This window comes from Clavelina lepadiformis, chromosome 4 (assembly GCF_947623445.1).
Source record: "Clavelina lepadiformis chromosome 4, kaClaLepa1.1, whole genome shotgun sequence".
In the NCBI taxonomy this organism is placed as follows: domain Eukaryota; kingdom Metazoa; phylum Chordata; class Ascidiacea; order Aplousobranchia; family Clavelinidae; genus Clavelina; species Clavelina lepadiformis.
The window spans coordinates 18,364,618-18,383,080 of record NC_135243.1 but is presented as its reverse complement, the minus strand read 5'-3'; the positions used below and the strand labels follow the sequence as shown (position 1 = coordinate 18,383,080).

Here is an 18,463-nt window from a genome sequence, read left to right as displayed (position 1 = left end):
TTAAAAAGGCCATTTTCTCTCTTTTGAAATCGCCTACGACCATACCAGTTTGAGTAGACCCGATCTCGTTCGATCTCGGAAGTTAAGCAACCTCGGGTCCGGTTAGTACTTGGATGGGTGACCGCCTGGGAATACTGGGTGTTGTAAGCATTTTAGTCATGTTGTATACTTCAATGAAATTTATAGCAATTGTTTGCGTTTTTGAATTTCCTATGCAATCGAATTATAATTGAAAAGGCCATTTTCTTTCTTTTGAAATCGCCTACGACCATACCAGGTTGAGTAGACCCGATCTCGTTCGATCTCGGAAGTTAAGCAACCTCGGGCCCGGTTAGTACTTGGATGGGTGACCGCCTGGGAATACCGGGTAATGTAAGCATTTTAGTCATGCTGTATATTTGAATGAAATTTATAGCAACTGTTTGCGTTTTTGAATTTCCTATGCAATCGAATTATAATTGAAAAGGCCATTTTCTTTCTTTTGAAATCGCCTACGACCATACCAGGTTGAGTAGACCCGATCTCGTTCGATCTCGGAAGTTAAGCAACCTCGGGCCCGGTTAGTACTTGGATGGGTGACCGCCTGGGAATACTGGGTGTTGTTAGCATTTTAGTCATGCTGTATACTTCAATGAAATTTATAGCAATTGTTTGCGTTTTTGAATTTCCTATGCAATCGAATTATAATTGAAAAGGCCATTTTCTTTCTTTTGTAACTGCCTACGACCATACCAGGTTGAGTAGACCCGATCTCGTTCGATCTCGGAAGTTAAGCAACCTCGGGCCCGGTTAGTACTTGGATGGGTGACCGCCTGGAAATACCGGGTGTTGTAAGCATTTTAGTCATGCTGTATATTTCAATGAAAGTTATAGCAACTGTTTGCGTTTTTGAATTTCCTATGCAATCGAATTATAATTGAAAAGGCCATTTTCTTTCTTTTGAAATCGCCTACGACCATACCAGGTTGAGTAGACCCGATCTCGTTCGATCTCGGAAGTTAAGCAACCTCGGGCCCGGTTAGTACTTGGATGGGTGACCGCCTGGGAATACCGGGTAATGTAAGCATTTTAGTCATGCTGTATATTTCAATGAAATTTATAGCAACTGTTTGCGTTTTTGAATTTCCTATGCAATCGAATTATAATTGAAAAGGCCATTTTCTTTCTTTTGAAACCGCCTACGACCATACCAGGTTGAGTAGACCCGATCTCGTTCGATCTCGGAAGTTAAGCAACCTCGGGCCCGGTTTGTACTTGGATGGGTGACCGCCTGGGAATACCGGGTGTTGCAAGCATTTTAGTCAAGCTGTATATTTCAATGAAATTTATAGCAATATTTTGCCATTTTGAATTTCCTATGCAATCGAATTATAATTGAAAAGGCCATTTTCTTTCTTTTGAAACCGCCTACGACCATACCAGGTTGAGTAGACCGGATCTTGTTCGATCTCGGAAGTTAAGCAACCTCGGGCCCGGTTTGTACTTGGATGGGTGACCGCCTGGGAATACCGGGTGTTGTAAGCATTTTTGTCATGCTGTATATTTCAATGAAATTTATAGCAATTGTTTGCCATTTTGAATTTCCTATGCAATCGAATTATAATTGAAAAGGCCATTTTCTTTCTTTTGAAATCGCCTACGACCATACCAGTTTGAGTAGACCCGATCTCGTTCGATCTCGGAAGTTAAGCAACCTCGGGCCCGGTTAGTACTTGGATGGGTGACCGCCTGGGAATACTGGGTGTTGTAAGCATTTTAGTCATGCTGTATACTTCAATGAAATTTATAGCAATTGTTTGCGTTTTTGAATTTCCTATGCAATCGAATTATAATTGAAAAGGCCATTTTCTTTCTTTTGAAATCGCCTACGACCATACCAGGTTAAGTAGACCCGATCTCGTTCGATCTCGGAAGTTAAGCAACCTCGGGCCCGGTTAGTACTTGGATGGGTGACCGCCTGGGAATACCGGGTGTTGTAAGCATTTTAGTCATGCTGTATATTTCAATGAAAGTTATAGCAACTGTTTGCGTTTTTGAATTTCCTATGCAATCGAATTATAATTGAAAAGGCCATTTTCTTTCTTTTGAAATCGCCTACGACCATACCAGGTTGAGTAGACCCGATCTCGTTCGATCTCGGAAGTTAAGCAACCTCGGGCCCGGTTAGTACTTGGATGGGTGACCGCCTGGGAATACCGGGTAATGTAAGCATTTTAGTCATGCTGTATATTTGAATGAAATTTATAGCAACTGTTTGCGTTTTTGAATTTCCTATGCAATCGAATTATAATTGAAAAGGCCATTTTCTTTCTTTTGAAACCGCCTACGACCATACCAGGTTGAGTAGACCCGATCTCGTTCGATCTCGGAAGTTAAGCAACCTCGGGCCCGGTTAGTACTTGGATGGGTGACCGCCTGGGAATACCGGGTGTTGTAAGCATTTTAGTCATGCTGTATATTTCAATGAAATTTATAGCAATTGTTTGCCATTTTGAATTTTCTATGCAATCGAATTATAATTGAAAAGGCCATTTTCTTTCTTTTGAAATCGCCTACGACCATACCAGGTTGAGTAGATCCGATCTCGTTCGATCTCGGAAGTTAAGCAACCTCTGGCCCGGTTAGTACTTGGATGGGTGACCGCCTGGGAATACCGGGTAATGTAAGCATTTTAGTCATGCTGTATATTTCAATCAAATTTATAGCAATTGTTTGCGTTTTTGAATTTCCTATGCAATCGAATTATAATTGAAAAGGCCATTTTCTTTCTTTTGAAATCGCCTACGACCATACCAGGTTGAGTGGACCCGATCTCGTTCGATCTCGGAAGTTAAGCAACATCGGGCCCGGTTAGTACTTGGATGGGTGACCGCCTGGGAATACCGGGTGTTGTAAGCATTTTAGTCATGCTGTATATTTGAATGAAATTTATAGCAACTGTTTGCGTTTTTGAATTTCCTATGCAATCGAATTATAATTGAAAAGGCCATTTTCTTTCTTTTGAAATCGCCTACGACCATACCAGATTGAGTAGACCCGATCTCGTTCGATCTCGGAAGTTAAGCAACCTCGTGCCCGGTTAGTACTTGGATGGGTGACCGCCTGGGAATACCGGGTAATGTAAGCATTTTAGTCATGCTGTATATTTGAATGAAATTTTTAGCAACTGTTTGCGTTTTTGAATTTCCTATGCAATCGAATTATAATAGAAAAGGCCATTTTCTTTCTTTTGAAACCGCCTACGACCATACCAGGTTGAGTAGACCGGATCTCGTTCGCTCTCGGAAGTTAAGCAACCTCGGGCCCGGTTTGTACTTGGATGGGTGACCGCCTGGGAATACCGGGTGTTGTAAGCATTTTAATCATGCTGTATATTTAAATTAAATTTCTAGCAACTGTTTGCGTTTTTGAATTTCCTATGCAATCGAATTATAATTGAAAAGGCCATTTTCTTTCTTTTGAAACCGCCTAAGACCATACCAGGTTGAGTAGACCCGATCTCGTTCGATCTCAGAAGTTAAGCAACCTCGGGCCCGGTTTGTACTTGGATGGGTGACCGCCTGGGAATACCGGGTGTTGTAAGCATTTTAATCATGCTGTATATTTAAATTAAATTTCTAGCAACTGTTTGCGTTTTTGAATTTCCTATGCAATCGAATTATAATTGAAATGGCCATTTTCTTTCTTTTGAAACCGCCTAAGACCATACCAGGTTGAGTAGACCCGATCTCGTTCGATCTCGGAAGTTAAGCAACCTCGGGCCCGGTTAGTACTTGGATGGGTGACCGCCTGGGAATACCGGGTGTTGTAAGCATTTTAGTCATGCTGTATATTTCAATGAAATTTATAGCAATTGTTTGCCATTTTTAATTTCCTATGCAATCGAATTATAATTGAAAAGGCCATTTTCTTTCTTTTGAAATCGCCTACGGCCATACCAGGTTGAGTAGACCCGATCTCGGAAGTTAAGCAACCTCGGGCCCGATTAGTACTTGGATGGGTGACCGCCTGGGAATACTGGATGTTGTAAGCATTTTAGTCATGCTGTATACTTCAATGAAATTTATAGCAATTGTTTGCGTTTTTGAATTTCCTATGCAATCGAATTATAATTGAAAAGGCCATTTTCTTTCTTTTGAAATCGCCTACGACCATACCAGGTTGAGTAGACCCGATCTCGTTCGATCTCGGAAGTTAAGCAACCTCGGGCCCGGTTAGTACTTGGATGGGTGACCGCCTGGGAATACCGGGTTTTTGTAAGCATTTTAGTCATGCTGTATATTTCAATGAAATTTATAGCAACTGTTTGCGTTTTTGAATTTCCTATGCAATCGAATTATAATTGAAAAGGCCATTTTCTTTCTTTTGAAATCGCCTACGACCATACCAGGTTGAGTAGACCCGATCTCGTTTGATCTCGGAAGTTAGGCAACCTCGGGCCCGGTTAGTACTTGGATGGGTGACCGCCTGGGAATACCGGGTAATGTAAGCATTTTAGTCATGCTGCATATTTGAATGAAATTTATAGCAACTGTTTGCGTTTTTGAATTTCCTATGCAATCGAATTATAATTGAAAAGGCCATTTTCTTTCTTTTGAAACCGCCTACGACCATACCAGTTTGAGTAGACCCGATCTCGTTCGATCTCGGAAGTTAAGCAACCTCGGTCCCGGTTAGTACTTGGATGGGTGACCGCCTGGGAATAACGGGTGTTGTAAGCATTTTAGTCATGCTGTATATTTGAATGAAATTTATAGCAACTATTTGCGTTTTTGAATTTCCTATGCAATCGAATTTTAATTGAAAAGGCCATTTTCTTTCTTTTAAAACCGCCTACGACCATACCAGGTTGAGTAGACCGGATCTCGTTCGATCTCGGAAGTTAAGCAACCTCGGGCCCGGTTAGTACTTGGATGGGTGACCGCCTGGGAATACCGGGTAATGTAAGCATTTTAGTCATGCTGTATATTTGAATGAAATTTATAGCAACTGTTTGCGTTTTTGAATTTCCTATGCAATCGAATTATAATTGAAAAGGCCATTTTCTTTCTTTTGAAACCGCCTACGACCATACCAGGTTGAGTAGACCCGATCTCGTTCGATCTCGGAAGTTAAGCAACCTCGGGCCCGGTTAGTACTTGGATGGGTGACCGCCTGGGAATACCGGGTAATGTAAGCATTTTAGTCATGCTGTATATTTGAATGAAATTTATAGCAACTGTTTGCGTTTTTGAATTTCCTATGCAATCGAATTATAATTGAAAAGGCCATTTTCTTTCTTTTGAAACCGCCTACGACCATACCAGGTTGAGTAGACCCGATCTCGTTCGATCTCGGAAGTTAAGCAACCTCGGGCCCGGTTAGTACTTGGATGGGTGACCGCCTGGGAATACTGGGTGTTGTAAGCATTTTAGTCATGCTGTATATTTGAATGAAATTTATAACATCTGTTTGCGTTTTTGAATTTCCTATGCAATCGAATTATAATTGAAAAGGCCATTTTCTTTCTTTTGAAACCGCCTACGTCCATACCAGGTTGAGTAGACCGGATCTCGTTCGATCTCGTAAGTTAAGCAACCTCGGTCCCGGTTTGTACTTGGATGGGTGACCGCCTGGGAATACCGGGTGTTGTAAGCATTTTAGTCATGCTGTATATTTCAATGAAATTTATAGCAATTGTTTGCCATTTTGAATTTTCTATGCAATCGAATTATAATTGAAAAGGCCATTTTCTTTCTTTTGAAATCGCCTACGACCATACCAGGTTGAGTAGATCCGATCTCGTTCGATCTCGGAAGTTAAGCAACCTCTGGCCCGGTTAGTACTTGGATGGGTGACCGCCTGGGAATACCGGGTAATGTAAGCATTTTAGTCATGCTGTATATTTCAATCAAATTTATAGCAACTGTTTGCGTTTTTGAATTTCCTATGCAATCGAATTATAATTGAAAACGCCATTTTCTTTCTTTTGAAATCGCCTACGACCATACCAGGTTGAGTGGACCCGATCTCGTTCGATCTCGGAAGTTAAGCAACATCGGGCCCGGTTAGTACTTGGATGGGTGACCGCCTGGGAATACCGGGTGTTGTAAGCATTTTAGTCATGCTGTATATTTGAATGAAATTTATAGCAACTGTTAGCGTTTTTGAATTTCCTATGCAATCGAATTATAATTGAAAAGACCATTTTCTTTCTTTTGAAACCGCCTACGACCATACCAGGTTGAGTAGACCGGATCTCGTTCGATCTCGGAAGTTAAGCAACCTCGGGCCCGGTTTGTACTTGGATGGGTGACCGCCTGGGAATACCGGGTGTTGTAAGCATTTTAGTCATGCTGTATATTTCAATGAAATTTATAGCAATTGTTTGCGTTTTTGAATTTCCTATGCAATCGAATTATAATTGAAAAGGCCATTTTCTTTCTTTTGAAATCGCCTACGACCATACCAGGTTGAGTAGACCCGATTTTGTTCGATCTCGGAAGTTAAGCAACCTCGGGCCCGGTTAGTACTTGGATGGTTGACTGCCTGGGAATACTGGGTGTTGTAAGCATTTTAGTCATGCTGTATACTTCAATGAATTTTATAGCAATTGTTTGCGTTTTTGAATTTCCTATGCAATCGAATTATAATTGAAAAGGCCATTTTCTTTCTTTTGAAATCGCCTACGACTATACCAGGTTGAGTAGATCCGATCTCGTTCGATCTCGGAAGTTAAGCAACCTCGGGCCCGGTTAGTACTTGGATGGGTGACCGCCTGGGAATACCGGGTGTTGTAAGAATTTTAGTCATCCTGTATTATTCAATGAAATTTATAGCAACTGTTTGCGTTTTTGAATTTCCTATGCAATCGAATTATAATTGAAAAGGCCATTTTCTTTCTTTTGAAATCGCCTACGACCATACCAGATTGAGTAGACCCGATCTCGTTCGATCTCGGAAGTTAAGCAACCTCGTGCCCGGTTAGTACTTGGATGGGTGACCGCCTGGGAATACCGGGTAATGTAAGCATTTTAGTCATGCTGTATATTTGAATGAAATTTTTAGCAACTGTTTGCGTTTTTGAATTTCCTATGCAATCGAATTATAATTGAAAAGGCCATTTTCTTTCTTTTGAAACCGCCTACGACCATACCAGGTTGAGTAGACCGGATCTCGTTCGCTCTCGGAAGTTAAGCAACCTCGGGCCCGGTTTGTACTTGGATGGGTGACCGCCTGGGAATACCGGGTGTTGTAAGCATTTTAATCATGCTGTATATTTAAATTAAATTTCTAGCAACTGTTTGCGTTTTTGAATTTCCTATGCAATCGAATTATAATTGAAAAGGCCATTTTCTTTCTTTTGAAACCGCCTAAGACCATACCAGGTTGAGTAGATCCGATCACGTTCGATCTCGGAAGTTAAGCAACATCGGGCCCGGTTAGTACTTGGATGGGTGACCGCCTGGGAATACCGGGTGTTGTAAGCATTTTAGTCATGCTGTATATTTGAATGAAATTTATAGCAACTGTTTGCGTTTTTGAATTTCCTATGCAATCGAATTATAATTGAAAAGGCCATTTTCTTTCTTTTGAAACCGCCTACGACCATACCAGGTTGAGTAGACCGGATCTCGTTCGATCTCGGAAGTTAAGCAACCTCGGGCCCGGTTTGTACTTGGATGGGTGACCGCCTGGGAATACCGGGTGTTGTAAGCATTTTAGTCATGCTGTATATTTCAATGAAATTTATAGCAATTGTTTGCGTTTTTGAATTTCCTATGCAATCGAATTATAATTGAAAAGGCCATTTTCTTTCTTTTGAAATCGCCTACGACTATACCAGGTTGAGTAGATCCGATCTCGTTCGATCTCGGAAGTTAAGCAACCTCGGGCCCGGTTAGTACTTGGATGGGTGACCGCCTGGGAATACCGGGTGTTGTAAGCATTTTAGTCATGCTGTATTATTCAATGAAATTTATAGCAACTGTTTGCGTTTTTGAATTTCCTATGCAATCGAATTATAATTGAAAAGGCCATTTTCTTTCTTTTGAAATCGCCTACGACCATACCAGATTGAGTAGACCCGATCTCGTTCGATCTCGGAAGTTAAGCAACCTCGTGCCCGGTTAGTACTTGGATGGGTGACCGCCTGGGAATACCGGGTAATGTAAGCATTTTAGTCATGCTGTATATTTGAATGAAATTTTTAGCAACTGTTTGCGTTTTTGAATTTCCTATGCAATCGAATTATAATTGAAAAGGCCATTTTCTTTCTTTTGAAACCGCCTACGACCATACCAGGTTGAGTAGACCGGATCTCGTTCGCTCTCGGAAGTTAAGCAACCTCGGGCCCGGTTTGTACTTGGATGGGTGACCGCCTGGGAATACCGGGTGTTGTAAGCATTTTAATCATGCTGTATATTTAAATTAAATTTCTAGCAACTGTTTGCGTTTTTGAATTTCCTATGCAATCGAATTATAATTGAAAAGGCCATTTTCTTTCTTTTGAAACCGCCTAACACCATACCAGGTTGAGTAGACCCGATCTCGTTCGATCTCGGAAGTTAAGCAACCTCGGGCCCGGTTTGTACTTGGATGGGTGACCGCCTGGGAATACCGGGTGTTGTAAGCATTTTAATCATGCTGTATACTTCAATGAAATTTATAGCAACTGTTTGCGTTTTTGAATTTCCTATGCAATCGAATTATAATTGAAATGGCCATTTTCTTTCTTTTGAAACCGCCTAAGACCATACCAGGTTGAGTAGACCCGATCTCGTTCGATCTCGGAAGTTAAGCAACCTCGGGCCCGGTTAGTACTTGGATGGGTGACCGCCTGGGAATACCGGGTGTTGTAAGCATTTTAGTCATGCTGTATATTTCAATGAAATTTATAGCAATTGTTTGCCATTTTGAATTTCCTATGCAATCGAATTATAATTGAAAAGGCCATTTTCTTTCTTTTGAAATCGCCTACGGCCATACCAGGTTGAGTAGACCCGATCTCGTTCGATCTCGGAAGTTAAGCAACCTCGGGCCCGATTAGTACTTGGATGGGTGACCGCCTGGGAATACTGGGTGTTGTAAGCATTTTAGTCATGCTGTATACTTCAATGAAATTTATAGCAATTGTTTGCGTTTTTGAATTTCCTATGCAATCGAATTATAATTGAAAAGGCCATTTTCTTTCTTTTGAAATCGCCTACGACCATACCAGGTTGAGTAGACCCGATCTCGTTCGATCTCGGAAGTTAAGCAACCTCGGGCCCGGTTAGTACTTGGATGGGTGACCGCCTGGGAATACCGGGTTTTTGTAAGCATTTTAGTCATGCTGTATATTTCAATGAAAGTTATAGCAACTGTTTGCCTTTTTGAATTTCCTATGCAATCGAATTATAATTGAAAAGGCCATTTTCTTTCTTTTGAAATCGCCTACGACCATACCAGGTTGAGTAGACCCGATCTCGTTCGATCTCGGAAGTTAAGCAACCTCGGGCCCGGTTAGTACTTGGATGGGTGACCGCCTGGGAATACCGGGTAATGTAAGCATTTTAGTCATGCTGTATATTTGAATGAAATTTATAGCAACTGTTTGCGTTTTTGAATTTCCTATGCAATCGAATTATAATTGAAAAGGCCATTTTCTTTCTTTTGAAACCGCCTACGACCATACCAGTTTGAGTAGACCCGATCTCGTTCGATCTCGGAAGTTAAGCAACCTCGGTCCCGGTTAGTACTTGGATGGGTGACCGCCTGGGAATACCGGGTGTTGTAAGCATTTTAGTCATGCTGTATATTTCAATGAAATTTATAGCAACTGTTTGCGTTTTTGAATTTCCTATGCAATCGAATTTTAATTGAAAAGGCCATTTTCTTTCTTTTAAAACCGCCTACGACCATACCAGGTTGAGTAGACCGGATCTCGTTCGATCTCGGAAGTTAAGCAACCTCGGGCCCGGTTAGTACTTGGATGGGTGACCGCCTGGGAATACCGGGTAATGTAAGCATTTTAGTCATGCTGTATATTTGAATGAAATTTATAGCAACTGTTTGCGTTTTTGAATTTCCTATGCAATCGAATTATAATTGAAAAGGCCATTTTCTTTCTTTTGAAACCGCCTACGACCATACCAGGTTGAGTAGACCCGATCTCGTTCGATCTCGGAAGTTAAGCAACCTCGGGCCCGGTTAGTACTTGGATGGGTGACCGCCTGGGAATACCGGGTAATGTAAGCATTTTAGTCATGCTGTATATTTGAATGAAATTTATAGCAACTGTTTGCGTTTTTGAATTTCCTATGCAATCGAATTATAATTGAAAAGGCCATTTTCTTTCTTTTGAAACCGCCTACGACCATACCAGGTTGAGTAGACCCGATCTCGTTCGATCTCGGAAGTTAAGCAACCTCGGGCCCGGTTAGTACTTGGATGGGTGACCGCCTGGGAATACTGGGTGTTGTAAGCATTTTAGTCATGCTGTATATTTGAATGAAATTTATAACATCTGTTTGCGTTTTTGAATTTCCTATGCAATCGAATTATAATTGAAAAGGCCATTTTCTTTCTTTTGAAACCGCCTACGTCCATACCAGGTTGAGTAGACCGGATCTCGTTCGATCTCGTAAGTTAAGCAACCTCGGGCCCGGTTTGTACTTGGATGGGTGACCGCCTGGGAATACCGGGTGTTGTAAGCATTTTAGTCATGCTGTATATTTCAATGAAATTTATAGCAATTGTTTGCCATTTTGAATTTTCTATGCAATCGAATTATAATTGAAAAGGCCATTTTCTTTCTTTTGAAATCGCCTACGACCATACCAGGTTGAGTAGATCCGATCTCGTTCGATCTCGGAAGTTAAGCAACCTCTGGCCCGGTTAGTACTTGGATGGGTGACCGCCTGGGAATACCGGGTAATGTAAGCATTTTAGTCATGCTGTATATTTCAATCAAATTTATAGCAACTGTTTGCGTTTTTGAATTTCCTATGCAATCGAATTATAATTGAAAAGGCCATTTTCTTTCTTTTGAAATCGCCTACGACCATACCAGGTTGAGTGGATCCGATCTCGTTCGATCTCGGAAGTTAAGCAAAATCGGGCCCGGTTAGTACTTGGATGGGTGACCGCCTGGGAATACCGGGTGTTGTAAGCATTTTAGTCATGCTGTATATTTGAATGAAATTTATAGCAACTGTTTGCGTTTTTGAATTTCCTATGCAATCGAATTATAATTGAAAAGACCATTTTCTTTCTTTTGAAACCGCCTACGACCATACCAGGTTGAGTAGACCGGATCTCGTTCGATCTCGGAAGTTAAGCAACCTCGGGCCCGGTTTGTACTTGGATGGGTGACCGCCTGGGAATACCGGGTGTTGTAAGCATTTTAGTCATGCTGTATATTTCAATGAAATTTATAGCAATTGTTTGCGTTTTTGAATTTCCTATGCAATCGAATTATAATTGAAAAGGCCATTTTCTTTCTTTTGAAATCGCCTACGACCATACCAGGTTGAGTAGACCCGATTTTGTTCGATCTCGGAAGTTAAGCAACCTCGGGCCCGGTTAGTACTTGGATGGTTGACTGCCTGGGAATACTGGGTGTTGTAAGCATTTTAGTCATGCTGTATACTTCAATGAATTTTATAGCAATTGTTTGCGTTTTTGAATTTCCTATGCAATCGAATTATAATTGAAAAGGCCATTTTCTTTCTTTTGAAATCGCCTACGACTATACCAGGTTTAGTAGATCCGATCTCGTTCGATCTCGGAAGTTAAGCAACCTCGGGCCCGGTTAGTACTTGGATGGGTGACCGCCTGGGAATACCGGGTGTTGTAAGCATTTTAGTCATGCTGTATTATTCAATGAAATTTATAGCAACTGTTTGTGTTTTTGAATTTCCTATGCAATCGAATTATAATTGAAAAGGCCATTTTCTTTCTTTTGAAATCGCCTACGACCATACCAGATTGAGTAGACCCGATCTCGTTCGATCTCGGAAGTTAAGCAACCTCGTGCCCGGTTAGTACTTGGATGGGTGACCGCCTGGGAATACCGGGTAATGTAAGCATTTTAGTCATGCTGTATATTTGAATGAAATTTTTAGCAACTGTTTGCGTTTTTGAATTTCCTATGCAATCGAATTATAATTGAAAAGGCCATTTTCTTTCTTTTGAAACCGCCTACGACCATACCAGGTTGAGTAGACCGGATCTCGTTCGCTCTCGGAAGTTAAGCAACCTCGGGCCCGGTTTGTACTTAGATGGGTGACCGCCTGGGAATACCGGGTGTTGTAAGCATTTTAATCATGCTGTATATTTAAATTAAATTTCTAGCAACTGTTTGCGTTTTTGAATTTCCTATGCAATCGAATTATAATTGAAAAGGCCATTTTCTTTCTTTTGAAACCGCCTAACACCATACCAGGTTGAGTAGACCCGATCTCGTTCGATCTCGGAAGTTAAGCAACCTCGGGCCCGGTTTGTACTTGGATGGGTGACCGCCTGGGAATACCGGGTGTTGTAAGCATTTTAATCATGCTGTATATTTAAATTAAATTTCTAGCAACTGTTTGCGTTTTTGAATTTCCTATGCAATCGAATTATAATTGAAAAGGCCATTTTCTTTCTTTTGAAACCGCCTAAGACCATACCAGGTTGAGTAGACCCGATCTCGTTCGATCTCGGAAGTTAAGCAACCTCGGGCCCGGTTAGTACTTGGATGGGTGACCGCCTGGGAATACCGGGTGTTGTAAGCATTTTAGTCATGCTGTATATTTCAATGAAATTTATAGCAATTGTTTGCGTTTTTGAATTTCCTATGCAATCGAATTATAATTGAAAAGGCCATTTTCTTTCTTTTGAAATCGCCTACGACCATACCAGGTTGAGTAGACCCGATCTCGTTCGATCTCGGAAGTTAAGCAACCTCGGGCACGGTTAGTACTTGGATGGGTGACCGCCTGGGAATACCGGGTAATGTAAGCATTTTAGTCATGCTGTATATTTGAATGAAATTTATAGCAACTGTTTGCGTTTTTGAATTTCCTATGCAATCGAATTATAATTGAAAAGGCCATTTTCTTTCTTTTGAAACCGCCTACGACCATACCAGGTTGAGTAGACCCGATCTCGTTCGATCTCGGAAGTTAAGCAACCTCGGGCCCGGTTAGTACTTGGATGGGTGACCGCCTGGGAATACCGGGTGTTGTAAGCATTTTAGTCATGCTGTATATTTGAATGAAATTTATAACATCTGTTTGCGTTTTTGAATTTCCTATGCAATCGAATTATAATTGAAAAGGCCATTTTCTTTCTTTTGAAACCGCCTACGTCCATACCAGGTTGAGTAGACCGGATCTCGTTCGATCTCGTAAGTTAAGCAACCTCGGGCCCGGTTAGTACTTGGATGGGTGACCGCCTGGGAATACCGGGTAATGTAAGCATTTTAGTCATGCTGTATATTTCAATCAAATTTATAGCAACTGTTTGCGTTTTTGAATTTCCTATGCAATCGAATTATAATTGAAAAGGCCATTTTCTTTCTTTTGAAATCGCCTACGACCATACCAGGTTGAGTGGATCCGATCTCGTTCGATCTCGGAAGTTAAGCAAAATCGGGCCCGGTTAGTACTTGGATGGGTGACCGCCTGGGAATACCGGGTGTTGTAAGCATTTTAGTCATGCTGTATATTTGAATGAAATTTATAGCAACTGTTTGCGTTTTTGAATTTCCTATGCAATCGAATTATAATTGAAAAGACCATTTTCTTTCTTTTGAAACCGCCTACGACCATACCAGGTTGAGTAGACCGGATCTCGTTCGATCTCGGAAGTTAAGCAACCTCGGGCCCGGTTTGTACTTGGATGGGTGACCGCCTGGGAATACCGGGTGTTGTAAGCATTTTAGTCATGCTGTATATTTCAATGAAATTTATAGCAATTGTTTGCGTTTTTGAATTTCCTATGCAATCGAATTATAATTGAAAAGGCCATTTTCTTTCTTTTGAAATCGCCTACGACCATACCAGGTTGAGTAGACCCGATTTTGTTCGATCTCGGAAGTTAAGCAACCTCGGGCCCGGTTAGTACTTGGATGGTTGACTGCCTGGGAATACTGGGTGTTGTAAGCATTTTAGTCATGCTGTATACTTCAATGAATTTTATAGCAATTGTTTGCGTTTTTGAATTTCCTATGCAATCGAATTATAATTGAAAAGGCCATTTTCTTTCTTTTGAAATCGCCTACGACTATACCAGGTTTAGTAGATCCGATCTCGTTCGATCTCGGAAGTTAAGCAACCTCGGGCCCGGTTAGTACTTGGATGGGTGACCGCCTGGGAATACCGGGTGTTGTAAGCATTTTAGTCATGCTGTATTATTCAATGAAATTTATAGCAACTGTTTGTGTTTTTGAATTTCCTATGCAATCGAATTATAATTGAAAAGGCCATTTTCTTTCTTTTGAAATCGCCTACGACCATACCAGATTGAGTAGACCCGATCTCGTTCGATCTCGGAAGTTAAGCAACCTCGTGCCCGGTTAGTACTTGGATGGGTGACCGCCTGGGAATACCGGGTAATGTAAGCATTTTAGTCATGCTGTATATTTGAATGAAATTTTTAGCAACTGTTTGCGTTTTTGAATTTCCTATGCAATCGAATTATAATTGAAAAGGCCATTTTCTTTCTTTTGAAACCGCCTACGACCATACCAGGTTGAGTAGACCGGATCTCGTTCGCTCTCGGAAGTTAAGCAACCTCGGGCCCGGTTTGTACTTAGATGGGTGACCGCCTGGGAATACCGGGTGTTGTAAGCATTTTAATCATGCTGTATATTTAAATTAAATTTCTAGCAACTGTTTGCGTTTTTGAATTTCCTATGCAATCGAATTATAATTGAAAAGGCCATTTTCTTTCTTTTGAAACCGCCTAACACCATACCAGGTTGAGTAGACCCGATCTCGTTCGATCTCGGAAGTTAAGCAACCTCGGGCCCGGTTTGTACTTGGATGGGTGACCGCCTGGGAATACCGGGTGTTGTAAGCATTTTAATCATGCTGTATATTTAAATTAAATTTCTAGCAACTGTTTGCGTTTTTGAATTTCCTATGCAATCGAATTATAATTGAAAAGGCCATTTTCTTTCTTTTGAAACCGCCTAAGACCATACCAGGTTGAGTAGACCCGATCTCGTTCGATCTCGGAAGTTAAGCAACCTCGGGCCCGGTTAGTACTTGGATGGGTGACCGCCTGGGAATACCGGGTGTTGTAAGCATTTTAGTCATGCTGTATATTTCAATGAAATTTATAGCAATTGTTTGCGTTTTTGAATTTCCTATGCAATCGAATTATAATTGAAAAGGCCATTTTCTTTCTTTTGAAATCGCCTACGACCATACCAGGTTGAGTAGACCCGATCTCGTTCGATCTCGGAAGTTAAGCAACCTCGGGCACGGTTAGTACTTGGATGGGTGACCGCCTGGGAATACCGGGTAATGTAAGCATTTTAGTCATGCTGTATATTTGAATGAAATTTATAGCAACTGTTTGCGTTTTTGAATTTCCTATGCAATCGAATTATAATTGAAAAGGCCATTTTCTTTCTTTTGAAACCGCCTACGACCATACCAGGTTGAGTAGACCCGATCTCGTTCGATCTCGGAAGTTAAGCAACCTCGGGCCCGGTTAGTACTTGGATGGGTGACCGCCTGGGAATACCGGGTGTTGTAAGCATTTTAGTCATGCTGTATATTTGAATGAAATTTATAACATCTGTTTGCGTTTTTGAATTTCCTATGCAATCGAATTATAATTGAAAAGGCCATTTTCTTTCTTTTGAAACCGCCTACGTCCATACCAGGTTGAGTAGACCGGATCTCGTTCGATCTCGTAAGTTAAGCAACCTCGGGCCCGGTTTGTACTTGGATGGGTGACCGCCTGGGAATACCGGGTGTTGTAAGCATTTTAGTCATGCTGTATATTTCAATGAAATTTATAGCAATTGTTTGCCATTTTGAATTTCCTATGCAATCGAATTATAATTGAAAAGGCCATTTTCTTTCTTTTGAAATCGCCTACGACCATACCAGGTTGAGTAGATCCGATCTCGTTCGATCTCGGAAGTTAAGCAACCTCTGGCCCGGTTAGTACTTGGATGGGTGACCGCCTGGGAATACCGGGTAATGTAAGCATTTTTGTCATGCTGTATATTTCAATCAAATTTATAGCAACTGTTTGCGTTTTTGAATTTCCTATACAATCGAATTATAATTGAAAAGGCCATTTTCTTTCTTTTGAAATCGCCTACGACCATACCAGGTTGAGTAGACCGGATCTCGTTCGATCTCGGAAGTTAAGCAACTTCGGGCCCGGTTTGTACTTGGATGGGTGACCGCCTGGGAATACCGGGTGTTGTAAGCATTTTAGTCATGCTGTATATTTCAATGAAATTTATAGCAATTGTTTGCGTTTTTGAATTTCCTATGCAATCGAATTATAATTGAAAAGGCCATTTTCTTTCTTTTGAAATCGCCTACGACCATACCAGGTTGAGTAGACCCGATTTTGTTCGATCTCGGAAGTTAAGCAACCTCGGGCCCGGTTAGTACTTGGATGGTTGAGTGCCTGGGAATACTGGGTGTTGTAAGCATTTTAGTCATGCTGTATACTTCAATGAAATTTATAGCAATTGTTTGCGTTTTTGAATTTCCTATGCAATCGAATTATAATTGAAAAGGCCATTTTCTTTCTTTTGAAATCGCCTACGACTATACCAGGTTGAGTAGATCCGATCTCGTTCGATCTCGGAAGTTAAGCAACCTCGGGCCCGGTTAGTACTTGGATGGGTGACCGCCTGGGAATACCGGGTGTTGTAAGCATTTTAGTCATGCTGTATTATTCAATGAAATTTATAGCAACTGTTTGCGTTTTTGAATTTCCTATGCAATCGAATTATAATTGAAAAGGCCATTTTCTTTCTTTTGAAACCGCCTACGACCATACCAGGTTGAGTAGACCGGATCTCGTTCGCTCTCGGAAGTTAAGCAACCTCGGGCCCGGTTTGTACTTGGATGGGTGACCGCCTGGGAATACCGGGTGTTGTAAGCATTTTAATCATGCTGTATATTTAAATTAAATTTCTAGCAACTGTTTGCGTTTTTGAATTTCCTATGCAATCGAATTATAATTGAAAAGGCCATTTTCTTTCTTTTGAAACCGCCTAAGACCATACCAGGTTGAGTAGACCCGATCTCGTTCGATCTCGGAAGTTAAGCAACCTCGGGCCCGGTTAGTACTTGGATGGGTGACCGCCTGGGAATACCGGGTGTTGTAAGCATTTTAGTCATGCTGTATATTTCAATGAAATTTATAGCATTAGTTTGCCATTTTGAATTTCCTATGCAATCGAATTATAATTAAAAAGGCCATTTTCTTTCTTTTGAAATCGCCTACGGCCATACCAGGTTGAGTAGACCCGATCTCGTTCGATCTCGGAAGTTAAGCAACCTCGGGCCCGGTTAGTACTTGGATGGGTGACCGCCTGGGAATACTGGGTGTTGTAAGCATTTTAGTCATGCTGTATAATTCAATGAAATTTATAGCAATTGTTTGCGTTTTTGAATTTCCTATGCAATCGAATTATAATTGAAAAGGCCATTTTCTTTCTTTTGAAATCGCCTACGACCATACCAGGTTGAGTAGACCCGATCTCGTTCGATCTCGGAAGTTAAGCAACCGCGGGCCCGGTTAGTACTTGGATGGGTGACCGCCTGGGAATACCGGGTGTTGTAAGCATTTTAGTCATGCTGTATATTTCAATGAAAGTTATAGCAACTGTTTGCGTTTTTGAATTTCCTATGCAATCGAATTATAATTGAAAAGGCCATTTTCTTTCTTTTGAAATCGCCTACGACCATACCAGGTTGAGTAGACCCGATCTCGTTCGATCTCGGAAGTTAAGCAACCTCGGGCCCGGTTAGTACTTGGATGGGTGACCGCCTGGGAATACCGGGTAATGTAAGCATTTTAGTCATGCTGTATATTTGAATGAAATTTATAGCAACTGTTTGCGTTTTTGAATTTTCTATGCAATCGAATTATAATTGAAAAGGCCATTTTCTTTCTTTTGAAACCGCCTACGACCATACCAGTTTGAGTAGACCCGATCTCGTTCGATCTCGGAAGTTAAGCAACCTCGGTCCCGGTTAGTACTTGGATGGGTGACCGCCTGGGAATACCGGGTGTTGTAAGCATTTTAGTCATGCTGTATATTTGAATGAAATTTATAGCAACTGTTTGCGTTTTTGAATTTCCTATGCAATCGAATTTTAATTGAAAAGGCCATTTTCTTTCTTTTAAAACCGCCTACGACCATACCAGGTTGAGTAGACCGGATCTCGTTCGATCTCGGAAGTTAAGCAACCTCGGGCCCGGTTTGTACTTGGATGGGTGACCGCCTGGGAATACTGGGTGTTGTAAGCAT

General features: G+C 41.3%; 42 non-coding genes and 39 pseudogenes across 42 annotated transcripts; all 81 read left to right on the top strand.

Annotated features, from left to right (window-relative positions):
• The first annotated feature begins 31 nt into the window (after positions 1-31).
• LOC143455286 (5S ribosomal RNA) lies at positions 32-150 on the top strand. Its single transcript, XR_013116871.1, has one exon. It is a non-coding gene; the product is annotated as a 5S ribosomal RNA (ribosomal RNA).
• A 110-nt stretch (positions 151-260) lies between these two features.
• Positions 261-379, top strand: LOC143454669 (5S ribosomal RNA). Its single transcript, XR_013116280.1, has one exon. It is a non-coding gene; the product is annotated as a 5S ribosomal RNA (ribosomal RNA).
• Positions 380-489: 110 nt separating this feature from the next.
• On the top strand, positions 490-608 carry LOC143454523 (5S ribosomal RNA). Its single transcript, XR_013116141.1, has one exon. It is a non-coding gene; the product is annotated as a 5S ribosomal RNA (ribosomal RNA).
• A 110-nt stretch (positions 609-718) lies between these two features.
• Positions 719-837, top strand: LOC143454043 (5S ribosomal RNA). The gene has a single exon (XR_013115686.1). It is a non-coding gene; the product is annotated as a 5S ribosomal RNA (ribosomal RNA).
• A 110-nt stretch (positions 838-947) lies between these two features.
• Positions 948-1,066, top strand: LOC143454668 (5S ribosomal RNA). The gene has a single exon (XR_013116279.1). It is a non-coding gene; the product is annotated as a 5S ribosomal RNA (ribosomal RNA).
• A 110-nt stretch (positions 1,067-1,176) lies between these two features.
• On the top strand, positions 1,177-1,295 carry LOC143454598 (5S ribosomal RNA). The gene has a single exon (XR_013116213.1). It is a non-coding gene; the product is annotated as a 5S ribosomal RNA (ribosomal RNA).
• Positions 1,296-1,405: 110 nt separating this feature from the next.
• Positions 1,406-1,524, top strand: LOC143455598 (5S ribosomal RNA; annotated as a pseudogene).
• A 110-nt stretch (positions 1,525-1,634) lies between these two features.
• Positions 1,635-1,753, top strand: LOC143454591 (5S ribosomal RNA). The gene has a single exon (XR_013116206.1). It is a non-coding gene; the product is annotated as a 5S ribosomal RNA (ribosomal RNA).
• Positions 1,754-1,863: 110 nt separating this feature from the next.
• LOC143454011 (5S ribosomal RNA) lies at positions 1,864-1,982 on the top strand. The gene has a single exon (XR_013115657.1). It is a non-coding gene; the product is annotated as a 5S ribosomal RNA (ribosomal RNA).
• Positions 1,983-2,092: 110 nt separating this feature from the next.
• LOC143454667 (5S ribosomal RNA) lies at positions 2,093-2,211 on the top strand. Its single transcript, XR_013116278.1, has one exon. It is a non-coding gene; the product is annotated as a 5S ribosomal RNA (ribosomal RNA).
• Positions 2,212-2,321: 110 nt separating this feature from the next.
• Positions 2,322-2,440, top strand: LOC143455789 (5S ribosomal RNA). Its single transcript, XR_013116990.1, has one exon. It is a non-coding gene; the product is annotated as a 5S ribosomal RNA (ribosomal RNA).
• Positions 2,441-2,550: 110 nt separating this feature from the next.
• LOC143456218 (5S ribosomal RNA) lies at positions 2,551-2,669 on the top strand (annotated as a pseudogene).
• Positions 2,670-2,779: 110 nt separating this feature from the next.
• LOC143454441 (5S ribosomal RNA) lies at positions 2,780-2,898 on the top strand. Its single transcript, XR_013116064.1, has one exon. It is a non-coding gene; the product is annotated as a 5S ribosomal RNA (ribosomal RNA).
• A 110-nt stretch (positions 2,899-3,008) lies between these two features.
• LOC143456236 (5S ribosomal RNA) lies at positions 3,009-3,127 on the top strand (annotated as a pseudogene).
• A 110-nt stretch (positions 3,128-3,237) lies between these two features.
• LOC143455542 (5S ribosomal RNA) lies at positions 3,238-3,356 on the top strand (annotated as a pseudogene).
• Positions 3,357-3,466: 110 nt separating this feature from the next.
• LOC143455776 (5S ribosomal RNA) lies at positions 3,467-3,585 on the top strand (annotated as a pseudogene).
• A 110-nt stretch (positions 3,586-3,695) lies between these two features.
• On the top strand, positions 3,696-3,814 carry LOC143454463 (5S ribosomal RNA). Its single transcript, XR_013116084.1, has one exon. It is a non-coding gene; the product is annotated as a 5S ribosomal RNA (ribosomal RNA).
• Positions 3,815-3,924: 110 nt separating this feature from the next.
• On the top strand, positions 3,925-4,033 carry LOC143457053 (5S ribosomal RNA; annotated as a pseudogene).
• A 110-nt stretch (positions 4,034-4,143) lies between these two features.
• Positions 4,144-4,263, top strand: LOC143454499 (5S ribosomal RNA). Its single transcript, XR_013116118.1, has one exon. It is a non-coding gene; the product is annotated as a 5S ribosomal RNA (ribosomal RNA).
• A 110-nt stretch (positions 4,264-4,373) lies between these two features.
• On the top strand, positions 4,374-4,492 carry LOC143455742 (5S ribosomal RNA; annotated as a pseudogene).
• Positions 4,493-4,602: 110 nt separating this feature from the next.
• On the top strand, positions 4,603-4,721 carry LOC143455348 (5S ribosomal RNA). The gene has a single exon (XR_013116929.1). It is a non-coding gene; the product is annotated as a 5S ribosomal RNA (ribosomal RNA).
• Positions 4,722-4,831: 110 nt separating this feature from the next.
• On the top strand, positions 4,832-4,950 carry LOC143455595 (5S ribosomal RNA; annotated as a pseudogene).
• A 110-nt stretch (positions 4,951-5,060) lies between these two features.
• On the top strand, positions 5,061-5,179 carry LOC143454666 (5S ribosomal RNA). Its single transcript, XR_013116277.1, has one exon. It is a non-coding gene; the product is annotated as a 5S ribosomal RNA (ribosomal RNA).
• Positions 5,180-5,289: 110 nt separating this feature from the next.
• LOC143453778 (5S ribosomal RNA) lies at positions 5,290-5,408 on the top strand. The gene has a single exon (XR_013115432.1). It is a non-coding gene; the product is annotated as a 5S ribosomal RNA (ribosomal RNA).
• Positions 5,409-5,518: 110 nt separating this feature from the next.
• LOC143456681 (5S ribosomal RNA) lies at positions 5,519-5,637 on the top strand (annotated as a pseudogene).
• Positions 5,638-5,747: 110 nt separating this feature from the next.
• On the top strand, positions 5,748-5,866 carry LOC143456217 (5S ribosomal RNA; annotated as a pseudogene).
• Positions 5,867-5,976: 110 nt separating this feature from the next.
• Positions 5,977-6,095, top strand: LOC143454440 (5S ribosomal RNA). Its single transcript, XR_013116063.1, has one exon. It is a non-coding gene; the product is annotated as a 5S ribosomal RNA (ribosomal RNA).
• A 110-nt stretch (positions 6,096-6,205) lies between these two features.
• LOC143454848 (5S ribosomal RNA) lies at positions 6,206-6,324 on the top strand. The gene has a single exon (XR_013116453.1). It is a non-coding gene; the product is annotated as a 5S ribosomal RNA (ribosomal RNA).
• Positions 6,325-6,434: 110 nt separating this feature from the next.
• LOC143456311 (5S ribosomal RNA) lies at positions 6,435-6,553 on the top strand (annotated as a pseudogene).
• A 110-nt stretch (positions 6,554-6,663) lies between these two features.
• On the top strand, positions 6,664-6,782 carry LOC143455100 (5S ribosomal RNA). Its single transcript, XR_013116693.1, has one exon. It is a non-coding gene; the product is annotated as a 5S ribosomal RNA (ribosomal RNA).
• A 110-nt stretch (positions 6,783-6,892) lies between these two features.
• LOC143456235 (5S ribosomal RNA) lies at positions 6,893-7,011 on the top strand (annotated as a pseudogene).
• A 110-nt stretch (positions 7,012-7,121) lies between these two features.
• Positions 7,122-7,240, top strand: LOC143455541 (5S ribosomal RNA; annotated as a pseudogene).
• Positions 7,241-7,350: 110 nt separating this feature from the next.
• Positions 7,351-7,469, top strand: LOC143456297 (5S ribosomal RNA; annotated as a pseudogene).
• Positions 7,470-7,579: 110 nt separating this feature from the next.
• On the top strand, positions 7,580-7,698 carry LOC143454847 (5S ribosomal RNA). Its single transcript, XR_013116452.1, has one exon. It is a non-coding gene; the product is annotated as a 5S ribosomal RNA (ribosomal RNA).
• Positions 7,699-7,808: 110 nt separating this feature from the next.
• Positions 7,809-7,927, top strand: LOC143454369 (5S ribosomal RNA). Its single transcript, XR_013115996.1, has one exon. It is a non-coding gene; the product is annotated as a 5S ribosomal RNA (ribosomal RNA).
• A 110-nt stretch (positions 7,928-8,037) lies between these two features.
• On the top strand, positions 8,038-8,156 carry LOC143456233 (5S ribosomal RNA; annotated as a pseudogene).
• Positions 8,157-8,266: 110 nt separating this feature from the next.
• LOC143455540 (5S ribosomal RNA) lies at positions 8,267-8,385 on the top strand (annotated as a pseudogene).
• A 110-nt stretch (positions 8,386-8,495) lies between these two features.
• On the top strand, positions 8,496-8,614 carry LOC143455845 (5S ribosomal RNA; annotated as a pseudogene).
• A 110-nt stretch (positions 8,615-8,724) lies between these two features.
• Positions 8,725-8,843, top strand: LOC143454460 (5S ribosomal RNA). Its single transcript, XR_013116082.1, has one exon. It is a non-coding gene; the product is annotated as a 5S ribosomal RNA (ribosomal RNA).
• A 110-nt stretch (positions 8,844-8,953) lies between these two features.
• LOC143454397 (5S ribosomal RNA) lies at positions 8,954-9,072 on the top strand. The gene has a single exon (XR_013116022.1). It is a non-coding gene; the product is annotated as a 5S ribosomal RNA (ribosomal RNA).
• Positions 9,073-9,182: 110 nt separating this feature from the next.
• LOC143454498 (5S ribosomal RNA) lies at positions 9,183-9,302 on the top strand. Its single transcript, XR_013116117.1, has one exon. It is a non-coding gene; the product is annotated as a 5S ribosomal RNA (ribosomal RNA).
• Positions 9,303-9,412: 110 nt separating this feature from the next.
• Positions 9,413-9,531, top strand: LOC143454665 (5S ribosomal RNA). Its single transcript, XR_013116276.1, has one exon. It is a non-coding gene; the product is annotated as a 5S ribosomal RNA (ribosomal RNA).
• Positions 9,532-9,641: 110 nt separating this feature from the next.
• Positions 9,642-9,760, top strand: LOC143454800 (5S ribosomal RNA). The gene has a single exon (XR_013116407.1). It is a non-coding gene; the product is annotated as a 5S ribosomal RNA (ribosomal RNA).
• A 110-nt stretch (positions 9,761-9,870) lies between these two features.
• Positions 9,871-9,989, top strand: LOC143455594 (5S ribosomal RNA; annotated as a pseudogene).
• A 110-nt stretch (positions 9,990-10,099) lies between these two features.
• On the top strand, positions 10,100-10,218 carry LOC143454664 (5S ribosomal RNA). Its single transcript, XR_013116275.1, has one exon. It is a non-coding gene; the product is annotated as a 5S ribosomal RNA (ribosomal RNA).
• A 110-nt stretch (positions 10,219-10,328) lies between these two features.
• On the top strand, positions 10,329-10,447 carry LOC143453777 (5S ribosomal RNA). The gene has a single exon (XR_013115431.1). It is a non-coding gene; the product is annotated as a 5S ribosomal RNA (ribosomal RNA).
• A 110-nt stretch (positions 10,448-10,557) lies between these two features.
• On the top strand, positions 10,558-10,676 carry LOC143456168 (5S ribosomal RNA; annotated as a pseudogene).
• Positions 10,677-10,786: 110 nt separating this feature from the next.
• Positions 10,787-10,905, top strand: LOC143456216 (5S ribosomal RNA; annotated as a pseudogene).
• A 110-nt stretch (positions 10,906-11,015) lies between these two features.
• Positions 11,016-11,134, top strand: LOC143455759 (5S ribosomal RNA; annotated as a pseudogene).
• Positions 11,135-11,244: 110 nt separating this feature from the next.
• LOC143454846 (5S ribosomal RNA) lies at positions 11,245-11,363 on the top strand. Its single transcript, XR_013116451.1, has one exon. It is a non-coding gene; the product is annotated as a 5S ribosomal RNA (ribosomal RNA).
• Positions 11,364-11,473: 110 nt separating this feature from the next.
• LOC143456310 (5S ribosomal RNA) lies at positions 11,474-11,592 on the top strand (annotated as a pseudogene).
• A 110-nt stretch (positions 11,593-11,702) lies between these two features.
• LOC143454804 (5S ribosomal RNA) lies at positions 11,703-11,821 on the top strand. Its single transcript, XR_013116411.1, has one exon. It is a non-coding gene; the product is annotated as a 5S ribosomal RNA (ribosomal RNA).
• A 110-nt stretch (positions 11,822-11,931) lies between these two features.
• On the top strand, positions 11,932-12,050 carry LOC143456232 (5S ribosomal RNA; annotated as a pseudogene).
• A 110-nt stretch (positions 12,051-12,160) lies between these two features.
• Positions 12,161-12,279, top strand: LOC143455755 (5S ribosomal RNA; annotated as a pseudogene).
• Positions 12,280-12,389: 110 nt separating this feature from the next.
• Positions 12,390-12,508, top strand: LOC143455844 (5S ribosomal RNA; annotated as a pseudogene).
• Positions 12,509-12,618: 110 nt separating this feature from the next.
• Positions 12,619-12,737, top strand: LOC143454459 (5S ribosomal RNA). The gene has a single exon (XR_013116081.1). It is a non-coding gene; the product is annotated as a 5S ribosomal RNA (ribosomal RNA).
• Positions 12,738-12,847: 110 nt separating this feature from the next.
• On the top strand, positions 12,848-12,966 carry LOC143455554 (5S ribosomal RNA; annotated as a pseudogene).
• A 110-nt stretch (positions 12,967-13,076) lies between these two features.
• LOC143455777 (5S ribosomal RNA) lies at positions 13,077-13,195 on the top strand. Its single transcript, XR_013116989.1, has one exon. It is a non-coding gene; the product is annotated as a 5S ribosomal RNA (ribosomal RNA).
• A 110-nt stretch (positions 13,196-13,305) lies between these two features.
• On the top strand, positions 13,306-13,424 carry LOC143455923 (5S ribosomal RNA; annotated as a pseudogene).
• Positions 13,425-13,534: 110 nt separating this feature from the next.
• Positions 13,535-13,653, top strand: LOC143455758 (5S ribosomal RNA; annotated as a pseudogene).
• A 110-nt stretch (positions 13,654-13,763) lies between these two features.
• On the top strand, positions 13,764-13,882 carry LOC143454844 (5S ribosomal RNA). Its single transcript, XR_013116449.1, has one exon. It is a non-coding gene; the product is annotated as a 5S ribosomal RNA (ribosomal RNA).
• Positions 13,883-13,992: 110 nt separating this feature from the next.
• LOC143456308 (5S ribosomal RNA) lies at positions 13,993-14,111 on the top strand (annotated as a pseudogene).
• Positions 14,112-14,221: 110 nt separating this feature from the next.
• LOC143454803 (5S ribosomal RNA) lies at positions 14,222-14,340 on the top strand. Its single transcript, XR_013116410.1, has one exon. It is a non-coding gene; the product is annotated as a 5S ribosomal RNA (ribosomal RNA).
• A 110-nt stretch (positions 14,341-14,450) lies between these two features.
• Positions 14,451-14,569, top strand: LOC143456231 (5S ribosomal RNA; annotated as a pseudogene).
• A 110-nt stretch (positions 14,570-14,679) lies between these two features.
• On the top strand, positions 14,680-14,798 carry LOC143455753 (5S ribosomal RNA; annotated as a pseudogene).
• Positions 14,799-14,908: 110 nt separating this feature from the next.
• LOC143455842 (5S ribosomal RNA) lies at positions 14,909-15,027 on the top strand (annotated as a pseudogene).
• Positions 15,028-15,137: 110 nt separating this feature from the next.
• On the top strand, positions 15,138-15,256 carry LOC143454458 (5S ribosomal RNA). Its single transcript, XR_013116080.1, has one exon. It is a non-coding gene; the product is annotated as a 5S ribosomal RNA (ribosomal RNA).
• Positions 15,257-15,366: 110 nt separating this feature from the next.
• Positions 15,367-15,485, top strand: LOC143455553 (5S ribosomal RNA; annotated as a pseudogene).
• A 110-nt stretch (positions 15,486-15,595) lies between these two features.
• On the top strand, positions 15,596-15,714 carry LOC143455766 (5S ribosomal RNA). The gene has a single exon (XR_013116988.1). It is a non-coding gene; the product is annotated as a 5S ribosomal RNA (ribosomal RNA).
• A 110-nt stretch (positions 15,715-15,824) lies between these two features.
• LOC143456167 (5S ribosomal RNA) lies at positions 15,825-15,943 on the top strand (annotated as a pseudogene).
• Positions 15,944-16,053: 110 nt separating this feature from the next.
• On the top strand, positions 16,054-16,172 carry LOC143456215 (5S ribosomal RNA; annotated as a pseudogene).
• Positions 16,173-16,282: 110 nt separating this feature from the next.
• Positions 16,283-16,401, top strand: LOC143455414 (5S ribosomal RNA; annotated as a pseudogene).
• A 110-nt stretch (positions 16,402-16,511) lies between these two features.
• Positions 16,512-16,630, top strand: LOC143456943 (5S ribosomal RNA; annotated as a pseudogene).
• A 110-nt stretch (positions 16,631-16,740) lies between these two features.
• On the top strand, positions 16,741-16,859 carry LOC143454368 (5S ribosomal RNA). Its single transcript, XR_013115995.1, has one exon. It is a non-coding gene; the product is annotated as a 5S ribosomal RNA (ribosomal RNA).
• A 110-nt stretch (positions 16,860-16,969) lies between these two features.
• On the top strand, positions 16,970-17,088 carry LOC143455539 (5S ribosomal RNA; annotated as a pseudogene).
• Positions 17,089-17,198: 110 nt separating this feature from the next.
• On the top strand, positions 17,199-17,317 carry LOC143454457 (5S ribosomal RNA). The gene has a single exon (XR_013116079.1). It is a non-coding gene; the product is annotated as a 5S ribosomal RNA (ribosomal RNA).
• A 110-nt stretch (positions 17,318-17,427) lies between these two features.
• LOC143454163 (5S ribosomal RNA) lies at positions 17,428-17,546 on the top strand. The gene has a single exon (XR_013115799.1). It is a non-coding gene; the product is annotated as a 5S ribosomal RNA (ribosomal RNA).
• A 110-nt stretch (positions 17,547-17,656) lies between these two features.
• On the top strand, positions 17,657-17,775 carry LOC143453675 (5S ribosomal RNA). Its single transcript, XR_013115333.1, has one exon. It is a non-coding gene; the product is annotated as a 5S ribosomal RNA (ribosomal RNA).
• A 110-nt stretch (positions 17,776-17,885) lies between these two features.
• LOC143454663 (5S ribosomal RNA) lies at positions 17,886-18,004 on the top strand. Its single transcript, XR_013116274.1, has one exon. It is a non-coding gene; the product is annotated as a 5S ribosomal RNA (ribosomal RNA).
• A 110-nt stretch (positions 18,005-18,114) lies between these two features.
• LOC143454798 (5S ribosomal RNA) lies at positions 18,115-18,233 on the top strand. Its single transcript, XR_013116405.1, has one exon. It is a non-coding gene; the product is annotated as a 5S ribosomal RNA (ribosomal RNA).
• A 110-nt stretch (positions 18,234-18,343) lies between these two features.
• Positions 18,344-18,462, top strand: LOC143455417 (5S ribosomal RNA; annotated as a pseudogene).
• The last annotated feature ends 1 nt before the right edge of the window (position 18,463 follows it).